The sequence below is a fragment of the Euprymna scolopes genome, chromosome 19 (assembly GCF_053919585.1).
Source record: "Euprymna scolopes isolate OS-2025 chromosome 19, ASM5391958v1, whole genome shotgun sequence".
NCBI classification, from domain to species: Eukaryota; Metazoa; Mollusca; class Cephalopoda; order Sepiida; family Sepiolidae; genus Euprymna; species Euprymna scolopes.
In genome coordinates this window covers 139,017,478-139,039,501 of record NC_136500.1, presented here as the reverse complement: position 1 = coordinate 139,039,501, position 22,024 = coordinate 139,017,478, and the positions used below count along the sequence as shown (strand labels likewise).

At 33.6% G+C, this 22,024-nt stretch overlaps 1 protein-coding gene across 2 annotated transcripts in view; it reads left to right on the top strand.

Annotated features, from left to right (window-relative positions):
- Positions 1 to 22,024, top strand: part of LOC145239995 (uncharacterized) — a 201,648-nt gene that overhangs the window by 18,140 nt on the left and 161,484 nt on the right. The window contains exon 2 of one of the 2 annotated variants that reach the window (XM_080103579.1): positions 9,943 to 10,021. The exons of the other annotated variant lie outside the window; for it this stretch is intronic. The gene's annotated coding sequence lies outside the window, so the exon portion shown is untranslated. The remainder of the gene's footprint in view (positions 1 to 9,942; positions 10,022 to 22,024) is intronic. 2 annotated transcript variants of the gene reach the window in all.

The window sequence follows — 22,024 nt, the reverse complement described above, 5'->3', positions numbered from 1 at the left end:
CCAGTAAACTAAAAAAAAAAAAAAAATTAAGAAATTTACGTGCGGGGTTTGAACCTACAGACCACGACATGCAAAACAAACAAACAAAAAACAAACAATAAAAAGCAATAAAAAAAACAAATAGACAAAAAAACAACAATAAATAAAGTACATTAATTTTTACATCTTATAAAAATCTTTGCAGCTAATAGAAAAAGAACTAAGAAATTTACGTGCGGAGTTTGAACCTACAGACCACGCCATGCAAAAAAAAAAACAAACAAACAAACAAACAAACAAACAAACAAACAAACAAAAAAACAAAAAAAACAAAAAAGCACACTGTCAACTTACCCATAGTAGAATTTTCACGGCCCGTTGTTCTATCATTGTTACTAAGCGACGACATGGAAAAAATGGCTTCACGTCTGATAGATAAATTAAAATATCGGTTTCTATTTTCGATTATCGGTAATTATCGGGGGGTATTCTGAGATAAAATTAACTAAGATCACTCCCAGACTTATACAGTAAAGTTTTGGAAATTTTAAAGAAAATCTGTTCAGCCGTTTTGGAGTCTATAAGGAATGAACTCTCACACGCAGACAGATTTGCATTTATATAATTGTCGAGATTGGACCCAATATATAGCAATAATTTAAACAGTTAAAAAAAATGACTCGTGCGCCAGTACCGAGAATCGAAACTAAAACGTTCAGCTAACGATTTACTTTTTCATTTGACGTTCATACCTCAGCTATGGAGACACGTTTATTGCAAGACTAAAAATTAAAACATGAAACAATAGTTATTACGTACATATATTCGTAATGCCGTCGTTCGACCTTTACCTGGCAAATTCCATTTTTTTTTTAATTTTCACACTTTTGCACCGATTTTCCCCGACTAAAACCCCAAAATAAAGTTTCGAAGTGGTTCGAATACCCTATATATTAAGTTTCATGTCTGCAGATCAAAAACTGACAGAGGAGTTTGCAAATATTACGCAAAGTATAAGTCATATAGAATACGTGCATGAATATAATTACACGTAATAGTTAAAGATGATGACCCTTTTAAGAAAACCGAGAAAAAAAACTAATAAGGAATTAAATAACATAAATGTTTAAAAGAATATGCAATTTAGCAGATGAATGAATTCTACGACACATATATAAAAAAGTTTTATTTTCTTTATTTTTTTAATATGGAGATCAATACACACACACAACAAAAATAAATTAATAGGAGTATATATATATAACTAATTAATAGGAGTATATATATATAACTCCCTTATATATATATATATATATATATATATATATATATATATATATATATATATATATATATATATATATATACTCTTAGTCAAATTGAATATCGAAATGCTCATATCTTTGGTTTTATGGGAGGAAATTACATTAAAATTTGAAGGCTTATTGAAGATTATAATACTATTCGATGGTTAAAATTATATCAAAGTTGGTAAAAAAGAACCTATATTTTCAAACAAATAAAATCTGCCTAAATCTGCCTACATTTGAATATATAGTGTCCTGGAATGCAGTTTCAGTTTTGCTGCTTTGGTTTTCTCCCCTGTGGCCTTGCTAGGCCACTAATATATAAATATTTATATATATATATATATATATATATATATATATATATATATATATATATATATATATATATATATATTCCACTAGATATCATTTGCTGTGGTATCATATTTCTGGAAATTATATTTTTATTTCTTCATTAATCCTTTTTATTTCATTTCAAGAAACGTCCACATTGCTTGTCTTTGAGTGTTGCTTACAGAAGTCTTTGTCGAGTTTTATTTAAAACTAGCTTGGGTGCCCGGCGTTGTCCGGGTGTTTGGGGGTGTGTGTTGAGCAAACAAAAAAAGTAGTAGTAGGCAGGCAGGATCGAACCCGTACAGAGATGGAGGAAAAGAACGTGTAAAAAAAGTGACGTCTTTGCCGTTGCGTCCATCGAAAAAACTGGAAGTAGCGACGGTTTAAATTAAGGCAAGTCGATCGAAAAGAGGGGATGACTTTCGAAAATATCGGCGAACAAAGCGACCTCCCCTTGTAGAAAAGTGCCCATTTGAAGGTGAAGGAATGAATGTTTTTGGCCAATTTTTCGATATTTGTCGTCCGAAAGGCCAAGTTTCAAAACAATATGGATCTTGTGCAAACGCGTCACCTCTGTGGAAAGTTTTAGGCAGACGTACATACATTTAAGCAGATAGGTCAGATTTATGTGATAAACTAGCCTGAGTTCCGGCGTTCCCCGAATGTTTGGAGGTGTGTGTGTAGCAAAAAACAAAAAAACAAAAAAGAAGTGACAGGCAGGCAGGCTCGAACCCGTTCCGCGAAGGAGGAAAAGAATGTAAAAATAACAAAAAAAAAAACAACAACATAAACGTGACGTCTTTGCCGTTGCGCCCACCGCCAAACTGAAATGCCGAAGGTTTAAATTAAGGTCACTGCATCGAAAAGAGGGGATGAATTTCGAAAATATAGGTCCAAAGTGCCTAGTTGAGGGTTAAGTAATTAATGTTTTTGACCATTTTTTCGATATTTGTGGTCCGAAGGATAGATCTCCAAAACGATACCGATCTCGTGAAATCCGTCGCCTCTGTCGAAGGTTTTTGCGAGACATGCACACGCACACACATACATACATACATACATACATGATGATTGATGATTGCAACGTCTTGTCAGACGAGTGCCACTCCCTCTATGAGCCCAAAAATGACTTCCATCGCCACAGGACCATTTTAATAGACAAATGCCTGAGGGAGTATCTATACACAGATGATGTTACAGAGTCTTAGCTTTGTACGACAGCTAAGTCTCTCTTTCGGTTCAAAAAGTTGAGATCCAGCAACAAGCAAGAGCGAGATAGCCAACAACAAGTTAAACTGCAGACCAGCTTAATGCGGGTACTGGTCTCCCGCTTTATGATTTTTTAAATCAGAGATTTGCTTCTCCTAGAAAGGTTGCATTAACCACGGCTTACGGGAGCCCTCTCCACCCCAACACACACTCACATACACACAAACACACACACATGGTGCTAGTTGGCCGTTGACCCCGAAAAAGGGTTAATTCGCCCATACATACATACATACATACATACATACATACATACGTGCATACATACATACATACATACATACATACATACATACGTGCATACATACATACATACATACATACATACATACATACATACATACATATGTGCATACATATATTTCAACAGACAGGTGAGATTTATATTATAGATGAATTTTATGATTTTACCTTATTTGAAGTTATTAAAATATTCAAGGTGCAGAGACCAAGAGAATAATGCATTCAAGGAAATTGCTGTTTTTTCATATATCTATATATGTTCATTGAGCCTTTTCTCTAGTCGTCGTTGAGTTCACCGACGTATATTTGAAGACGATTATGGTCTGTTACAGATGCATTAGATGTTTCTTTTGTAAATGTTTTGTTGTTTTAAATGTTTGCTTTATGATTTGTGATGTGGGTTATAAGAATTCCTAGTTTGTTTAGAATCTTACAAATTATTGCATTATAAGCACGTGTCGATAAAAGATGTCCGTTTGTGAAAGAAGTGGCAAGTGTATATGATCTTTGCTTATTGATTCTGGAAAATACTCCGGACTGCAAATTCTGAATGCTCATAGGAAGAAATCGATCATCATGCCTGTTATTTTGATATTCTAATTTGAACAGAAATGAATGCAACTATTTTTCGGTGCGGTTTTGCGATGACAAATGTCATAAAACCCCACTCACTCCATTCTACAACGCTATATACACTTCGAAAGATAACGGCTTTTTTCGTTCTGAAATAAAACAAAGACATCTTTTTCACATCAAAAACGTAACAAGTTTATCTTCAAATATTATATTAGTGGTTTATTCCCGAGGAATTCTTGAAACAAAGAAGAAACATTGATAAACATACAATTTGATCTTTTTTAATCTCTTCGTCACGTTGGAATATTATTTCTATAATTTTCATTATATATATATATATATATATATATATATATATATATATATATATAAAATATATATATATTAAATATATATATTAAATATAATGGGCGGAAGTCTCTCGAGAGCTCTTTCAGCTATCATCTTATCAGGAGAAAATCGATAGCGCAAAAATAATAATACTATGTCGAAAGTAAAGAGTTCTGATGGGGAACTATTGAATGTGCCAAAAATTACGGGGACACTAAAATAAAGTTTATTAACGTTTAAAAAACGATTAAAATAATGGCACAACGAGGGGGAAAAACAAAAAAACAAAAAACGGGAGAAAAGATTCACAGTTCCCCAAAGAGAAACAATGCGTTAGATGTTTCTTTCTGCCGACACAAAGAGCTCCCGAGAGACTTCCGCCCATTATATTTAAAACTTTATTTAAATTCTGTACCTCTAAACATTTATGTATATATATATATATATATATATATATATATATATATATATATATATATATATATATATGTGTGTGTGTGTGTGCGTGTGTGTGCATATATATGTGTATATATATATATATATATATAGAGAGAGAGAGAGAGAGAGAGAAAGAGAGAGTCATTCACATAAAGTACTGTGTCGCAGTATCACAGCTTATCAGTGTGGCTACACAAGCTATTGCCTCAAGCCAGGTTTTAAACCATTGTTTCTGTTGTGGCGGGCAAAGCTGATATCGGTCAATAAGATTTAGCATCCAGACATTAGGTGGCTGGGGCTCTCAATTGCTGATTGGCAAAACATGTAGTTGCTATTTGCTTGTAGGCCAACCATTTTTTAAAATCCATTCGTGATCAAGTCTGTACGTATAAATACAGTCGTTTCGTCAGGGATACCTATCGACTTACTCAATTATTGACTTATTCGTTGAGATCAGTGTGTAGTGACAATTCCGACGTTAAACTTCATCTGTTCATTTTTGTATCAGGGAAGGAGAAATCCTTATGAAATAAGGAAAGAGTAAAAAAAGAAAAAAATGACCTTGTGCCTAACTTTTACCGCGTAGAAGCAAGTGAATAGTCAGACTCGCGCGACAAAACAACACAAAAAAGGCAGCCACGTGTCCAGGAACCCAACAGCGCAAACGCTAGGATATAAATTATTCAGTACTTTTGCATGTGTATATAAGCGGTCTTATATGAGGATCGTTCAATAAATAAAGCCTCCTATTTTTTAACCCAAAATGTCGAAGAGCATCGAAGACGGGAGTGGTGCCAGTAAAACGAGCGATTTTTGTGTTCTAGGATTAATTTTTCTACATAGTAACAACTGTTCTCAATGCACTTTTGCCAGCAATAAACGACGGTTGTGCGTGGGTATCCGGAGGGCGCTTTGTCATACGAGTGTCGTTCCAAAAGAAAAGCCTCCTATTTTTTAAACTCACAAAGTTGAAAATCTGCGAAGACACGAGTGATACCAGTAAAACGAGTGATTTTTGTGTTCTAGGATTTATTTTTCTACATAGTAACAACCGTTCTCAATGCACTTTCGCCAGGAATTCAGTGACACATATCTGCTTCTGACGTATCTCCATGACAGGGGGTTGCTTTTTATTAAAGTCTCACACCGTCAATATCTGTAACAGAGACATGAAACTTTCAGATCATGAATGCATGAGTTCGGTAATCATAACAATGCAATTTCTAATCCCTCTAGAAAAAAATAGGAGACAATACTTTTGGACGCCCCCCCCCCTGTATATCTGCTCTTTTTTTTATTTGTTGTTCGATATTGAGGTTTGTGGTAGACGTCACGGTTACGTGAGCCACTTAATGTCGATTAATCATCACAACTTGCCAAAGACAAGTGGTTTATAAAAAAAGTAATAATTAAGAGAGAAAGCAGACATTTATCGGCGCAACCGACGGTTTCCGGTCGAGGTGAGCTCCGGAAGAAGAGACGCAATAATTATTATTAGGCTAATAACCGAACACATACAGGTGTGAGAGACTTGTGTAGTCCACTACAGGCAGTCAATTAGCAAATGACCAAACAAAAAGCTAAAAGGAGGGCGGAGCTAAATCTATCATATATAAATCTCACCTAACTGTTTAAATGTATGTATCTATGTATGTATGTATGTTAGTTAAGCTATTTTGCTCTTGCTTGTTGCCGGATCTAAAAATTTTGAACCGAGAGAAAGACGTAGCTGTCGTACAAAGCTAAGACTCTGTAACATCATCTGTGTATAGATACTCCCTCAGGCATTTGTCTATTAAAATGGTCCTTTGGCGATGGCAGTCATTTTTGGCCTCATGGATTTTGTGTCTCAGGGAGTGGCACTCGTCTGACAAGACGTTGCAAGCATCATATATGTATGCATGTATGTTTATAGATATGTATGTGTGTATATGTATGTATGTGTATATATGTATGTATTGGAAGGTCTTGTTTTTAATCCTTCAGGGAGACTAGCCGCCCTCCTCACCAAACAAGTCTGGTGGGGGAACCAGTTTAGTCGCCGGTGACTCGACCATGAGGCAGGTAGTACTGGGTTACATGGTACCAGTAGCATATGACATGACCTGACCGAATGGGCGAATGAACCCTTTTTCGTGGTCAACGGCCAACTAGCACCGTGTATATTTGTGTGTATGTATATATGAGTTGGGGTTGAGAGGGTTCCCGTAAACCGTGGTTAATGCAACCTTTCTAGGAGAAGCAAATCTCTGATTTAAAAAAAAACATAAAGCGGGAGACCAGTACCCGTATTAAGCTGGTCTGCAGTTTAACTTGTTGCTGGCTATCTCACTCTTGCTTGTTGCTTGATCTTAACATTTTGAACCGAGAGAGAGACGTAGCTGTCGTACAAAGCTAAGACTCTGTAACATCATCTGTGTATAGATACTCCTATAGGGATTTGTCTATAAAATGGTCCTGTGGCGAGAGAAGTCATTTTTGGGCTCATGGACTTTAAGTGTCTGAGGGAGTGGCACTTGTCTGACAAGACGTTGCAATCATCATCATCATGTATGTTTATAGATATGTATGTGTGTATGTGTATGTATGTGTATATATGTATGCATTGGAAGGTTATTAATCCTTCAGGGAGACTAGCCGCCCTCCTCACCAAACAAGTTTAGTCGCCGGTGACTCGACCATGAGGCAGGTAGTACTGGGTTACATGGTACCAGTAGCATATGAGATGACCTGACCGAATGGGCGAATGAACCCTTTTTCGTGGTCAACGGCCAACTAGCACCGTGTATATTTGTGTGTATGTATATATGAGTTGGGGTTGAGAGGGCTCCCGTAAGCCATGGTTAATGCAACCTTTCTAGGAGAAGCAAATCTCTGATTTAAAAAAAAACATAAAGCGGGACACCAGTACCCGCATTAAGCTGGTCTGCAGTTTAATTTGTTGCTGGCTATATCGCTCTTGCTTGTTGCTTGATCTTAACATTTTGAACAGAGAGAGAGAGAGAGAGAGAGAGAGAGAGAGAGAGAGAGAGAGAGAGAGAGAGAGAGAGAGACTTAGCTGTCGTACAAAGCTAAGACTCTGTAACATCATCTTTGTATAGATACTCTCTCAGGCATTTTGGAGTCATGGACTTTAAGTGTCTGAGGGAGTGGCACTCGTCTGACAAGACGTTGCAATCATCATCATATGTATGTATGCGTGCATGTATATATATGTATATATACCAATGACCGTCTTCAGTGTCATGTCTGCTTGAGCGTGTGGATTCGCCGGCAGGGCTAAATAAGTCATTTTCGGGCTCGTGGACTTTCAGTGTTTGAAGGCGTAGCACTCGTCTGACAAGACGTTACAATCATCATGTATGTATGTACGCCTAAAACTTTCGAGAGAGGCGATGGATTTTTACGAGATCGGCAGCGTTTTGATGCACGACCCTTCGGACGACAAATGTCGAAAAATTGTCTAAAACATTAATTCCTTCACTCTCGACTTGGCACTTTTCTATGAGGAGGGGTCGCTTTTTTCTGCCGATATTTTCGAAAATCATACCCTCTTTTCGATTGATTAGCCTTAATTTAAACCTTCGCCACTTCCGGCTTGGTGATGGACGCAACGGCAAAGACGTCACGTTTTTTTTTCACGTTTTTTTCCTCCTTCGCGGTACGGATTCGAGCCTACCTGCCTACTACCACATTTTGTTTTTATTTATTATTATTATTATTATTATTATTATTATTATTATTATTATACTCAACACACCCCTCCAAACACCCGGGCAACGCCGGGCACTCAGGCTAGTCTATAATATAAAGAACAAAAATCTGTATTTGTGTGTGTGTCGGAACGTGACGAAACTGGTATCGTTTTGAAGCTCGACCAACAAATATCTAAAAATTGACCAAAAACATTAATTCTTTGCCCTTCAACTGGGCAGTTTTCTACAAGGGGGGGGGCGCTTTTTTTCGAAAGTCATCACTTCTTTTCGATTGAGTTGTCTTAATTTTCACGTCTCTTTCGATTTTGCGATGGACGCAACGGCAAAGACGTCACGTTTTTGTTTTGCACATTATTTTCCTCCTTCGCGGTACAGGTTCGAGCCTGCCTACCTACTGCCACATTTTTGTTTGTTTGTTCAACACACAACTCCTAGCACCCGGGAAACGCCGGGCACCATGGCTATTCTAATATAAACTCTCAATATTTGTATTATAAATCTAATACTCTCCAATTGGTCCTAAAATATTCAGATTTTTTCACATCGTTATGTTAAAAGGTTCTCCTGTAGGAAACGTCTCCCGGAGCTATTTTCCTATTTTCTCGCTCACATGCACCTATACCGAATTTTTATGCGCGAGTCGATATCAGTGGACATTTTTTTTTCTACCAAAACTGTTATTTACAATATTTTTTTAATGTTTAAAACTGATATAAATTTTTACACTATAAAATAATAAAATTAAAACAAAAATCATTTTCTTATTTTGAAGTATTTAATCAAATCTAAATTCCAGTAATCAATTTAAAAACTGACATTTTTTACTTGATCAAATAATTCGAAATAATAAAAGAAAGATTTTTGTTTTTAATTTAATTATTTTTACTGTGCAATAATTTATATTGGTATCTCTGCATTTATATTACCGTGTTGAAGCAATAGCGTTATTATTTTGAAAGCCATTCGAAATATGAAGAGGGGGGTATATTGTAACTTTTTTTTTTTACAAAGGCATCACCACTTATCAAGGCTAAGAGGCCACTCGAGGATAAGGGTTAAAGAGTGTGCAGTAGACAATTGGACAATAAAGTAATCGTTAGTAATCGAGATTCGGTAGATTTGTTAGCTTACATGGAACGGCTCATCAAAAACTTGTTTACATTAGACTTGAAGACAATCAGATTGTAGTAAGCTGGGAAGCAGGAAAACGGAAGACAATTCTATAGGCGTGCAGTTCTAAGAAAGAAGCTTTGTTCATCTGTACTTCCACCTAACAATTTAATAAAAAGAATGTCGTGAAACTTGAATTTGACTATGAAATGCTATTTAAAAATAGCACGGTAACATAAGTGCATAAGCACATTTACATAAGTTGATTAGTAAATTTATAAAGCTATTTTATTGCATAGTATTTTCAAGTTAAATTCAGTTTTTATTTATTTGTTAAATTCAGTTTTAAAAAAATAAATGAAGTATTGAATATAATTTTATTATATTAAGAATACAATCAGAATAAAGAAAATGGGATATTTTTGAATTCAATGAATTAGATTAAAGGAAATAATAAACGATTTCTCTATCCTATGAAATCAGGTAGATTTTGTAAAGTTATTTTGCACTCAAATAATATTGTTTTTATAAGTCTTGTTATTAAATTAAAGAAAACAATTAATAGGTTAAAAATAAACTGAATAAATACTCAAATGATGTTTAAAAAATTAAGGAGGACATTTTATGTTCTATTTCAGGACTCTCTAAAGTTTTCGATCAGAGGAGAGCATATTGCTGACTTCTTAGAGCCAAAATATATTTTAAAAAATAACCTGGGTATGTTTTATACTGTTTTGCTAATTATTTTTTACTTTTTCATGAAACTGGTTCTCTAAAACCTTATTCTTTTAATCATTTTCTGAAAAAAGAGAAACAAAAAAAAAAAAAAAAAAAAAAGAAAAACGCCACACTATTTTCACACATTTCCATTAAAAAAATTTTTCCTAAATATTTATACAGTTTCCATAAGGGGGTCTGCGGGCCAGATTAAAGATCTTGACGAGTCCAATCTGGCATGCGGGCTGTATTTTGGAGACACTTGATCTATTTGATTGAATATTTAATACAATTCAATCCATATAAGTATTATATGTTATGTGCGATATTGCTTCTGTGGTTAGAATAATTTTTTGAAAATCATTTTTATTCCAGATTTCCATCAAAAATTGTTTTTCCTAAATATGTTTACGTTTTTCATAATGGCTCCGCGGGCCAGATTAAAGACATTGGCGGGCCGTAGTTTGGAGACTACCAGTCTATTTGATTGAATATTTAATAGAATTTAAGTTGTATATAAAAATTATATGTTATGTGCGATTTTGTTTTTGTAGTTGGAATTAGCTTGATGTTAAAAAATAAATTAATGAGGACATTTTATTGCCTATTTCAGGGCTTTCTAAAGTTTTAGGTCCGAGGAGAGCATATTGTTGACTCCTTAGAACAAAAAAAAAAAAATAAATAAATAAATAAATAAATAAAATAATAAATAATAAATAAATAAATAAATAAATAAAAAATAAAATAAAATAAAAATAAATAAAAATGCTAATCTAGACATGTTTTATAATCTTTTGCCAATTGGTTTCGCTTTTTAATGAAACTGGTTTTCTAAAACCTCATTCTTTTAATTATTTTCTGAACAAAGAGCAAAACAGCCACACTACGGGTCGTAGTTTAGATATACCTAATCTATTTGATTGAATATTTAATACTATTCAATCCATATAAGTAATATGTTATGTGCGATTTTGTTTTTGTAGTTAAAATTATTTTTTAATCATTTTTAAACAAAACGAAAAACCACCACGTTATTTTTACAGATTTTCCTAAATATGTTTACACTTTTTTCATAATGGCGATGCAGGCCAGATTAAAGACATTAGACAGTGGTTTGGAGATTAACCGTCTATTTTATTGAATATTTAATAGAAACAGCTTGTTTATTGCAATAAGTTCTTTCATAAATTAAAAAGAAGGATTGAAAAAGCAGGCTTTTATATCAAACCGGAAGCATCTAATTTCCATGTTAGATGACAATATCACAAGCTTATAAAGAGAAAAGGCGGCCATTTTTTCTTAATTTTTTTGTCTGCATGGAAGCTTACAGACTTCACACGAACAGGTTTGTGCTAATTTTTAAGCGTTTAATTACAGGAGAGCAACTTATTTTGCCTTTGGTAACATTTTATACAACATTTCTCTTTATTTTGCCAGTAATGTTAACCTCGAAGGGTCGGCCCATTGTGAAGAGAGAAAATATACATCCAATATTATTGACAGTTGTTTTTGTAGAGTCTGGGAAAATGTATATATCCGATTTTTTTTTATAGTTAGAATCAGCTTGCTTATTATAATAAATTGGAGAGAGGGGGTTGTGGCCGTTATACGACAGCCTGTCAAATTGCCTTTCGTTCTTTGTACTGCATTGCTATAAATATATTAAAATAAATATTTATAAATCGACTTTCAATGTTAAGTGGCACCCACCGGTAATATCAAGTATCATTGATATTATTTAACTTATATAAATATTTAACTTATTGCATATGTAAATCATAAATCAACAAAGTCGCGCACGTGTGTTTGTGTGTTTTCATATGTGTGTGTATGTGTGTGTCTGTCTGCGTATGATGTGCACATTTTATATGCTCGTATGTAAACACCAGTAGTTTTTGTGTTTATTTTGTGTTTTTCAGGGAAGATAATTCGTTGGGAAATATCTTTATGGACATATTTTTCGTTAAATATTATGGACATATTTGTCGTAAAAAATCATGGGCATATATTTTTGTAAAATAATTATGGGCATATTTTTTGTAAAATAATTATGGGCATATATTTTTGTAAAATAATTATGGGCATATTTTTTTGTAAAATAATTATTGGCATATTTGTTTGTAAAATAATTATGGGCATATTTTTTGTAAAATAATTATGGGCATATTTTTTTGTAAAATAATTATGGGCATATATTTTTGTAAAATAATTATGGGCATATTTTTGTAAAATAATTATGGGCATATTTTTTGTAAAATAATTATGGGCATATATTTTTGTAAAATAATTATGGGCATATTTTTTTGTAAAATAATTATTGGCATATTTGTTTGTAAAATAATTATGGGCATATTTTTTGTAAAATAATTATGGGCATATTTTTTTGTAAAATAATTATGGGCATTCGATTATCGAAAATGCTATTTCAAAATGAACAGAGACAGTTCAATGAAAATACTGTTTCAAAATTAACAGAAACAGACAGGCGAAAATTTCATTACAAACTCAACGAAGACAGCTCGAAGAGTAAATTTTCCAGACACAGACCAAGAAAATATGTTATTTTAAACTTAAGACTTCAACGGATGTACCTTCTATGATCTCGATGATCTCGTAACACTGATACTCTCCGAAGTAAATCCCATCGACAAACCTCAGAAGCAGCAAAATACTATCCCTCTACTGTAGATGCTGGAAACTCCTCTATTCTAATTGTTGCTTTTCTCGATCTGCTAGGCTTTTGTAATTCCTTCCCAGTTGCCTACTTTGACTGTACTAAGATATAAAAATTTCAATGTATTATGAACAGACATCTCGTTGCTCAACTCCCTACTTAGAATGTTCCTCTAGATGTGGTATCTAATTCACAGTAGGCCCTAGCGTTTTAGTGGCAATGTACCTTGTTTGAGTTGAATAAAAACAAACAAACAAACAAACAAACAAAAAATCCTCAACTGGTGTGACTACTGACTGAAAACTACATTTTTGTTAGTGAATTCACAGTTCTACTCGCTAAGTGTTCGTTCTCGTTTTGTTCTCGTTGTTGCGTGCGGAATAATCGGTATGAACAACGAGAGACAAGACAGACTAAGATGTCTGCCATATTGGGCGGCTTTCGGCCAACGAGACACAAATGATCTCACCGGCCTCTTCAGTGCAGGTTGGAGAAGGTGAAGGAGAAGGGGAGAGGATGATGTCACATGCCTGTCGCTATATATATATATATATATATATATATATATATATATATATATATATATATATATATATATATATATATATATATATATATATGTAAAGCAACAAACGATTAGAAAATAAATCAGGATGCAATAGAGAGAGAAAGAGTGAGTGAGATGGGGAGAGAGAGACGCAGAGAGAGAGAGAGAGAGAGAGACGGGGAGGAGAGGTGGGGTGGAATAATAGAAAAGGAAAGGATTACGGATGTTGGCATTGTTGTAAAAGTATGAGACAACAGCAACAACAACAACAACAACAACAACAACAACAACAAAAACCCTACAGGTGTTCTTTGTTCTCTGATATTCGCACAAATTAGCACACTAAATAGTAGAGAAAAAAACAACAAGGAAGGTTGACCTCCCGATTGTTTTGCGCCATTACCGGCTGGCTGTAACTAATCTTTACACTATAACATGGTACTCCACAAACAAATGGAAATTTTACAGCATTTTACCTATATATATATATATTGTTTTTAAATCCCCGAAACAGTGTTTCATGGTAAACAACTGATGATCCCTTAAAAAATATAAAAATTGGTATTATAGTAAATTTGAGAGTTGATGCAGTGATTGCAGGTGATTAAATGACTTACTGACTAGATGTTTTTTTTAATGAATGATAAAAAATAATTTTTTGTGTGGTTTCAAATGTTACAAACTTCAAAGACTATATATATATATATATATATATATATATATATATATATATATATATATATATATATATATATATATATATATAGTAATTTATAAAATATATATGGCGATTAAGCTACACTGAATATTCGGCGTTTCATCCACTCTAGGATTCCTCAGGCGTATGCGCGAATTCTGTGGTTGTTTATCGTTTTTATATGGTCCTCTTATTGGCTAACTAAATCCTCAATAGAAGAGGACCATATAAAAACGATAAACAACCACAGAATTCGCGCATAAGCCTGAGGACTCCTAGAGTGGATGAAACGCCGAATATTCAGTGTAGCTTAATCGCCATATATATTTTATAAATTACTAACTAGCTCTACCTACTTTTGAAGTAAATACTTAAAATTTACGCATAAATCTATACTTTCGTATATCAATTTTATGTGAGTAAATGAAGTAGTTATATATATATATATATATATATACATATATATATATTCTGCGAGCTTCTTCCTTAGTTAGTCTGTACGTTACATTTTAAAAAAGACCAAATACAATTATTTAAAGCCAAACTGCTTAAAAAAAGGCCAAATTCGCGAATTTGGCTCCGAAAAGGCCAATCTGACAACTCTAGAAGAGAATACAAGAGTTATCTCCCTCTGATGTAACATCGTTTTCGAAAACCATAATAAAACATATATAATCATTGTTGTAACGACGTGAGAAAGGAACTCGTAGTAATTTCGACGTGCAGCGTTTATTCACCTAAGAAAGAGGTCAGCTATACTTTACGTATAAAAAGGGAACATTCGAAAATAAAAACATGGCAGAAAAAAGGGCATTGTCTGCCAAGAGGTGCTAGACTAAAGGAGTAAATCAAAGATTGTCTCTTACAATGTGATTTCATTATTTGTATTGAACTATGTAGCACAATATTACTTTCTGAGTATTTATTAGTATTCAATAATTTATCTTATTTAAAATACTCTCTTTTTTCTGTCTAAAAAACTATATTGCGCTATACAGAAAAATCATTAGCTTTATCACAGCATTTGTTAATTAAATGTTTCTCAGTCTGTGCAATTGCCACGGGTTTTGCTAGTCTATATATTAATTCTGTAATATTACCTTTAACGTAATATGTACGTACGTGTGTCACGGTTTCCAGATTATAAATTATTCGATCGGGAGATTCTATTTATTAAACGAGAGGATAGAAGGTGATAACATACTACAAACATTAAATTACTATATACAGGGTTACTCACTTAAAAGTAGCCTGATCTGTCTAATCTTTCTCTTACAGACCAACTGACACCACAAGACAAAATGCAATTCTTTTTCCAACAAGATGGCGCTACATGCCACACGTCTCACAGATCATTTACATCAGTTCATGACATGTTTATGGAAGAGAGAACAATAAGCAAAGGGTTGTCATCATGTGATTTTTTTTTTTAATCTTTGGGGGACTTTAAAACAAAACGTTTATGCAAATAATCCTCACAATTTATACCAACTAAAGGAGAGTATTGCCAACGCTATCATGAGAATCGCCAGAGCAGATCTACAGGCAGTATCTGCAAACGTTGTTAAACGTGCCCAGAAATGCGTAGATGTCAATGGGAGGACTTCCAGCAGCTTTTATAACATTAAATGTAATGTAAACAATGTTACAATTAATTTAAACAATAAAAGAATGTTCCTTCTCTTTACTTTTTTCCGGGCTACTTTCAAGTGGGGCACTATGTAGATACACAATGTAATAAATAAATAAATAAGTGGTATCGCTTTTTGGCCGTGCGTGAAATTAAACTATACCTTCTTGATTTACTTGCTAGGATCCAAGGGTAGTAATCTGTTCTGTCTAAAGATGGCATAATGATATCGTGGATTTTCCGTTCACGACGGATACAATGAAAATACGCCACAGACTCCTATAAGGATAATGGAGATAAACCGCAATAACCAAATATACTCTGACGCTATATTAACCAGATTACTTAAACAAATACTTTTACCGCTTTAACAAAAGGGCTACAATAATATCGCTGCGTCTACATTCGCGCTTAACATCCGCAGAATTCACAGCAGAAATATATTGCATATGAAAGCTGCGGTTGTGGAATTTCCACAGATACAACTAGCAGTTGTCGTTGTTGTTGTTGTTATTATTATTATTATTATTTACTAAAAATTTTAATACAGGCCCTTATTAACGTGCCTACGTGCGTGAATGTGTCACGGTTTCCAAATAATATGTTTTCGCTCGGGAGATCCTATTTATTAACAAAGAGGATAGAATGTAATAACAATTATTAGTATAACATATAGATAAGCTAATTGTATGTTTGTAGTATGTTATCACATTCTATCTGCCTTTTTAATAAATAGGATCTCCCGATCACCGAAGACGCAATGTAAAAAATAAAAAGTAAAAATGATGTCGCTTTTGGGCCGTACGTTAAACTAAAATATAGCTTCTTGGTCATCTGGCTAGGATCCAAGGGTAGTATTTGTTTAGAAATGGCATACTGCTGTCGTGAGTTTTCCGTTCGTACCGGGCGTCCATACAATAGAAGTACGCCACAGACTCCTATAAGGATATTGCAGAAAAACCGTAATAACCAGATATATTCTGACGCTATATTAACCAGATTACTTAAATAAATACTTTTACAGTTTTAACAAACGACCTACAATAATATCACTGAACGCCCACAGAATGTCCAGCAGTAATATATAAAAGATGCCGCTGTGGAATTTCCACAGGTCCCGCTAGTTCTCATGATAAAACGCTATCGTATTTTCTGTTCGTACATATGTTTTCCTCTTTCACACACATAAAAAAATGAATGCTTGTGCAGAATTCCCCTATATTTAAAACAATAAAAAAAAAAATCTTTATGACGGAAAAAAGATATCGTAGGTTAAAAATTATTATTTAGTAATTTTGTTTTTAAATAAGAAAATCGAATTTTATAGCGAAACTACGAGAGACAATCTCGCGACGCCATCTTTGAAAACAGAAGGGAGATAACTCTAAATGCTTAAAAACTGCAAGATTTCAAAAAGTCGTTCTTAACATTGGGGGCGGAGATGGATTGGAAAAACTAAAATGCGTTTTAAAATGAGTTTCGTTATGAATATAAAGATAAAACTACTTGATCGATTTACGTGATTTTTGGTGTACGATATGTTTTCTCCGTCACAGGTGCATACATAATGAAGTTTAATCTTTATTTTGTTTTATTTTTATATTAGGGTTTTGACAATAGCATAATGCTATCATCTTTTGACTCTCGAGTACATAGCCGACACAGTTAGACACAGTTAATCAATCGAGAACCACACCACTCTGTATAAAAGCATATAAGATATCAACGGATACACACTCGATGTTCAAAACAATGAAAAGAATATGCTGTTGTCATAGCCGTATTTAATATGGAGAGAATTCTGGACAAGGACTAAAAATGAGATGGTACGATAAGCGAAGTAATAATTAGTGACTAAACGTTAAGATAAAATTTTATACATTTTAAAATGAATTGTTCCGAAATCCAACTGTTTATTCCCGTCGAAAAAAACAAAAACAAAAAAAAAAAAACAGTAAAAATTTAAATAAGTTTCAAAAGGTTTCATAATAATTTCATTTTTAATGGTACCGATCCTGATCGACATTTAATATTTTAGAATAAATGGTAGTTGTAACAATAAATTATAAACACCCATAGAAATTCTATATTGCGTAGAATTTCCACAGAGACCAAATATGACACACTGTGCATGTGTGTGCGTGTTCTTTTTGTATGGAATCTAAACCGGCCTGGCCGATTTTTCCAAAATTTCATACAAATGCATTTTATGTGTCTGGGTGTGTTCTTAGATAGGTTTTGTATCGGAATGTCTCCGATAAGTATCGAACATCCATAACTGAAAAAAATCCGATTAAAGGAGGAACAGTCCGATTTTTATCCAAATATTATACAGCCTGAAATCACAAATGCATTTGAAAAAGTTTTATGACCGCACAAGCAGAAGGATCGGCGTATAAAATCAACAGTAGTTTCTTTGATAAGGTAGGGGCGTGTTTAAAATAATGTTTCTGGTTAAGGCACGATTGAACCATGATCGCAAATATCAACTAGACAAGTACCGGAAGAGGAGGAGGAGGAGAAGGAGGAGGAAGAAGAAGAAGAGGAGGAGGAGGAGGAACACCAGCAGCAGCAGCAGCACCACCACCACCACCACCACCACCACCACCACCACCAACAACAACAACAATAACAGAAATTGTTGAAGAAAGAATATCCTAAACTTTTGTCGGGAAGTTTTGCGATTGCGTTGACAAAATATGAAATTACAGTTAGCAACCAATAGTTCATGTTTTGTCCACAAAGACATCTAAGATATTTTAAACGTTTGTGAATAAAAACCACATCAAACATCTCCGAGTGTCGCCATATCGCCATTCTAGAGGTAGGTGGAAGAAATGGTCAACATACTTTAAGATGACATGTTTTTTTGTTGTTGTTTTAAGACGATATGGAAACCAGGAAAGCAAACATTTTGTTAACGTTTCTTGGCGCCTAAGATGTCCACAATATTCCGCAATAGAAATGTTAACAGATAGAAAGTCACGATCAAGATCAGACGGTATTGTTTCCACCCACTTTATGGAGCAGAAACTTGCTTGAACTAAAGCGGAACAATAAAAACACTAGCAGGGCTACCCGACGTTGCCCGGGCCATATAAAAAAAAAGATGATGTTGTGTTTTAATACAACTGTAATATCACTTCTTATCCTGGGCAATTCCGAACAAAACATATTAATTTTACTCTTCCCGGGCAACGCGGCCTTTTAACAAACTTGCTCTATCAAAGATACGATCTCCAATAATGCCGCATAGATTTTCCTGTATAAAATTATATAACAAAACACAATGCCATTTTATTATAAGTACACTTGTTAAAAAACAATATATATAAAAAAAATAGGGCAATTCTGAAGCTAAGAAACATGAGACGAATGTGTGTATTTTAGTTTCAAGAACGGCCGATAGAGGTCGTTTCTCAGCCAAAGAACAGTGGTTCGATAACTTGTACTTTTCGAAAAGTTCGTGCAAGCTATTCTCCGATTTTTATACAATCTTACTGTAAATAAATAAATAAATAAATAAAAAACAGAAAACAAAAAATTCTAAAAACAATCTATAAATCTTTCATGCATCTAACATATTTATTTTTTATTTTCAGTTATGAATCACTCATTGAAAAAAAATGATATTAAAAAAAAATTATATTTCGATACATTTTTATACTTTAAAATTATATTTGGTACTTATGCATCCTTTTAACCAAACGTAACTTTGCGTTCGGCTCGGCTTTCCCCGGAACACGACGTCAACAGCTCGGCACGTATCATGGCTATCAGCTAATCACAACACTGTGCGCTGAGTTTCAACTCGACGCGCGTGCGTACGCCAGAGCAGCAGACGAGAATTTGGATACCAATTGTAAAAAAAAAAAAAAAAAAAAAAATCCACCATTTTTTACACATGCAAGTCAGTGCATTCTAGCATAAAGAGACAGAATTATCGACGGCTATGGCTGGAGGTATGGAAATGTTAAATGTCGACGATGGAGAGTAATCAAGACTGGGACAATCCCGGCTAAAAACCACGTGCATTATCAAACTGATATACGAGATGGCAACGAATAAAAACCTCCAGCGTGAATGTGGGTTGAGCTCGGCACACAGCGATTTGTTTGTCTCCATATTAATTTACATCGCCGAAAGGTACCCGGTTGGTGAAGAGTTTCCTTACATATCCGCTACCTTTTCTCCGCCCACTTTGCCGTCGTCTGATGCCGTCCAATAGTCTGAGGAAAAAACAACTTTCTAAGGGAATTTGGTACTTGTGCACTTTTGCTACCGTGCTGAAATAATGTTATTATTTCGAAAACCATTCCTAACATGAGAAGGGTGTGTTTTGTAACTATTCTGTGCTTCCATCTAACAATTTAATAAAACAGATATAGTGAAACTTGAATTTCACCTGAAACAAACTATTTAAAAATAGAGCGGCATCAAAAGTGCATAAGCACCGGAAATTTTCCTGGCATTGGAAAAAAAATAAATTCCAATTACTCCCAGTCAATCGCCCCCCCCAAAAAAATAACACAAAAAAACTAAAAAAAAAACGAACAAAACAAAACAAAAAACCCAACCACAACCCACCCACTTTTGTTGTTATTTATTGGACAAAAAACATTTGCTAACACATATTTATTAAAAAAAAAATTGCTTAAAAGTTATTTATTTGACAAAAAATTGCTTAAAAATTATTTATTAAAAAAAAAAAATTGCTTAAAATTATTTATTTAAAAAAATTGCTTAAAACTTATTTATTTTAAAAAATTGCTTTAAAATTATTTATTAGACAAAAACAGAAACAACCTTTTCTTCACGCAGTTGATACTGTGTGAAGAAAAGGTTGTTTCTCTTATAATATAAAATTACGGTAATTTTTCTTTTCTTTTTCTGATGTTTTTACATTTAAAAATTTCCTATTTTTTCTTCTTTGTAGCGTTGTTACGAGTTCATCGTCGACGCTCGGCATTATCCGGCTGTTAACGTCATGTTCTGGAGAAAGCCGAGCGAACGCTGAGTTACATCTCGTTCAAAGAATGCACAAGTACCTTAAATTCTGATGCATTTTTATACAATAAATGTTTTGATTCTCATATATTTTTGTATTATGTACTTCGGTATTATGTATTTTTTTGCGAAATGTTTTAATTTTAATATATTTTGTGTTATTTATTTCGTTATTAAATTATTTTTGCCTTATCGTAAAAACTTGTTTATAGTTTTGCATTATCGGAGAAACTTGTTTATATTTGAGGTTCACAGAACTGCCGAAGGTAGCGCTTCTCATTCCAACTCGTCTCTGTTGCTGACATGTTGCTGAGCTGCAGAAGTGCCAAAAAGTGTTACGTAATTACGATTAAAAAAAATTACCTATGATTTGCGTATCTCAACCGCAAATACAAAAAAAGTGGTCCTTGTTTTCAAACAAAACCGGAAGCATTAGCGTAGGGAAATAACTCTCACAATTTAGTATGAGAGTTCCGGTTAAAAATGCAACTGTTGTCAAATACTAATACTTGAAAATAAAGTAAATCAAATATAAACTGAATTAAAAATAAACTAAATAAATAAACTTTAAATAGTATTTCTAAATAGTACAATTAAAACGATTCTATTACAGCAAATAATTAATAAGATCGAGCTAATTATTAAAATCAATTTTCTTTAATGCAATATGCAAATGAGGTTACTCATTCAGTGCCGATTTTGTTTGAAAATACGATATAAAGAAATCACACATAAAATTGAAATTGTAATCTCCTTTGATAGAAATAGCCTTTGACGGATTTATATTTTTTTGACCAGGAGAGGTATACACGCAGATTTCCTTTGCAAGAAATTACATATTTCTTTGAACAGAAGACTTGTACACACACACACACACACACACACACACACACGAACGCTACTACTTTATATATATATATATATATATATATATATAGATAGATAGATAGATAGATAGATAGATAACATGCCGTCCAGCAACTAATGTCAAGGAGTAGGTTTGATATGTGTGATAATCAACAGAAAGAAACTTTCGTGAATGCAGGAATAGCCGAGGGAAATGTGCACTATATAACGTGTAATTATATTTATTTGCGAGACCTGTGGAAATTTCACTGCGAACTCATTCATATGTAATATATTGATATTGACATTCTGTGGATGTCCAGCGTAAATGGAGACGCTCTGATATTATTGTAGCTTTTTTGTTAAAATTGTAAAAGTATTTATCTAAGATAGCAGGGACGCTATTTTAATTCTTGCGGATTTCGTATATATCATTATAGAGTTAATGTTCTATCGATTTTTATATATTATAAAGTTGCGATATGATATTTTAATTTATGCAGGTTTCGTAATTATAAAGTCAATTTTCTATCGGTTCTGATATATTATAATGTTCTGATTTTTTTTTACACAGTGATCACCACTTATCAAGGCCCGGAAGC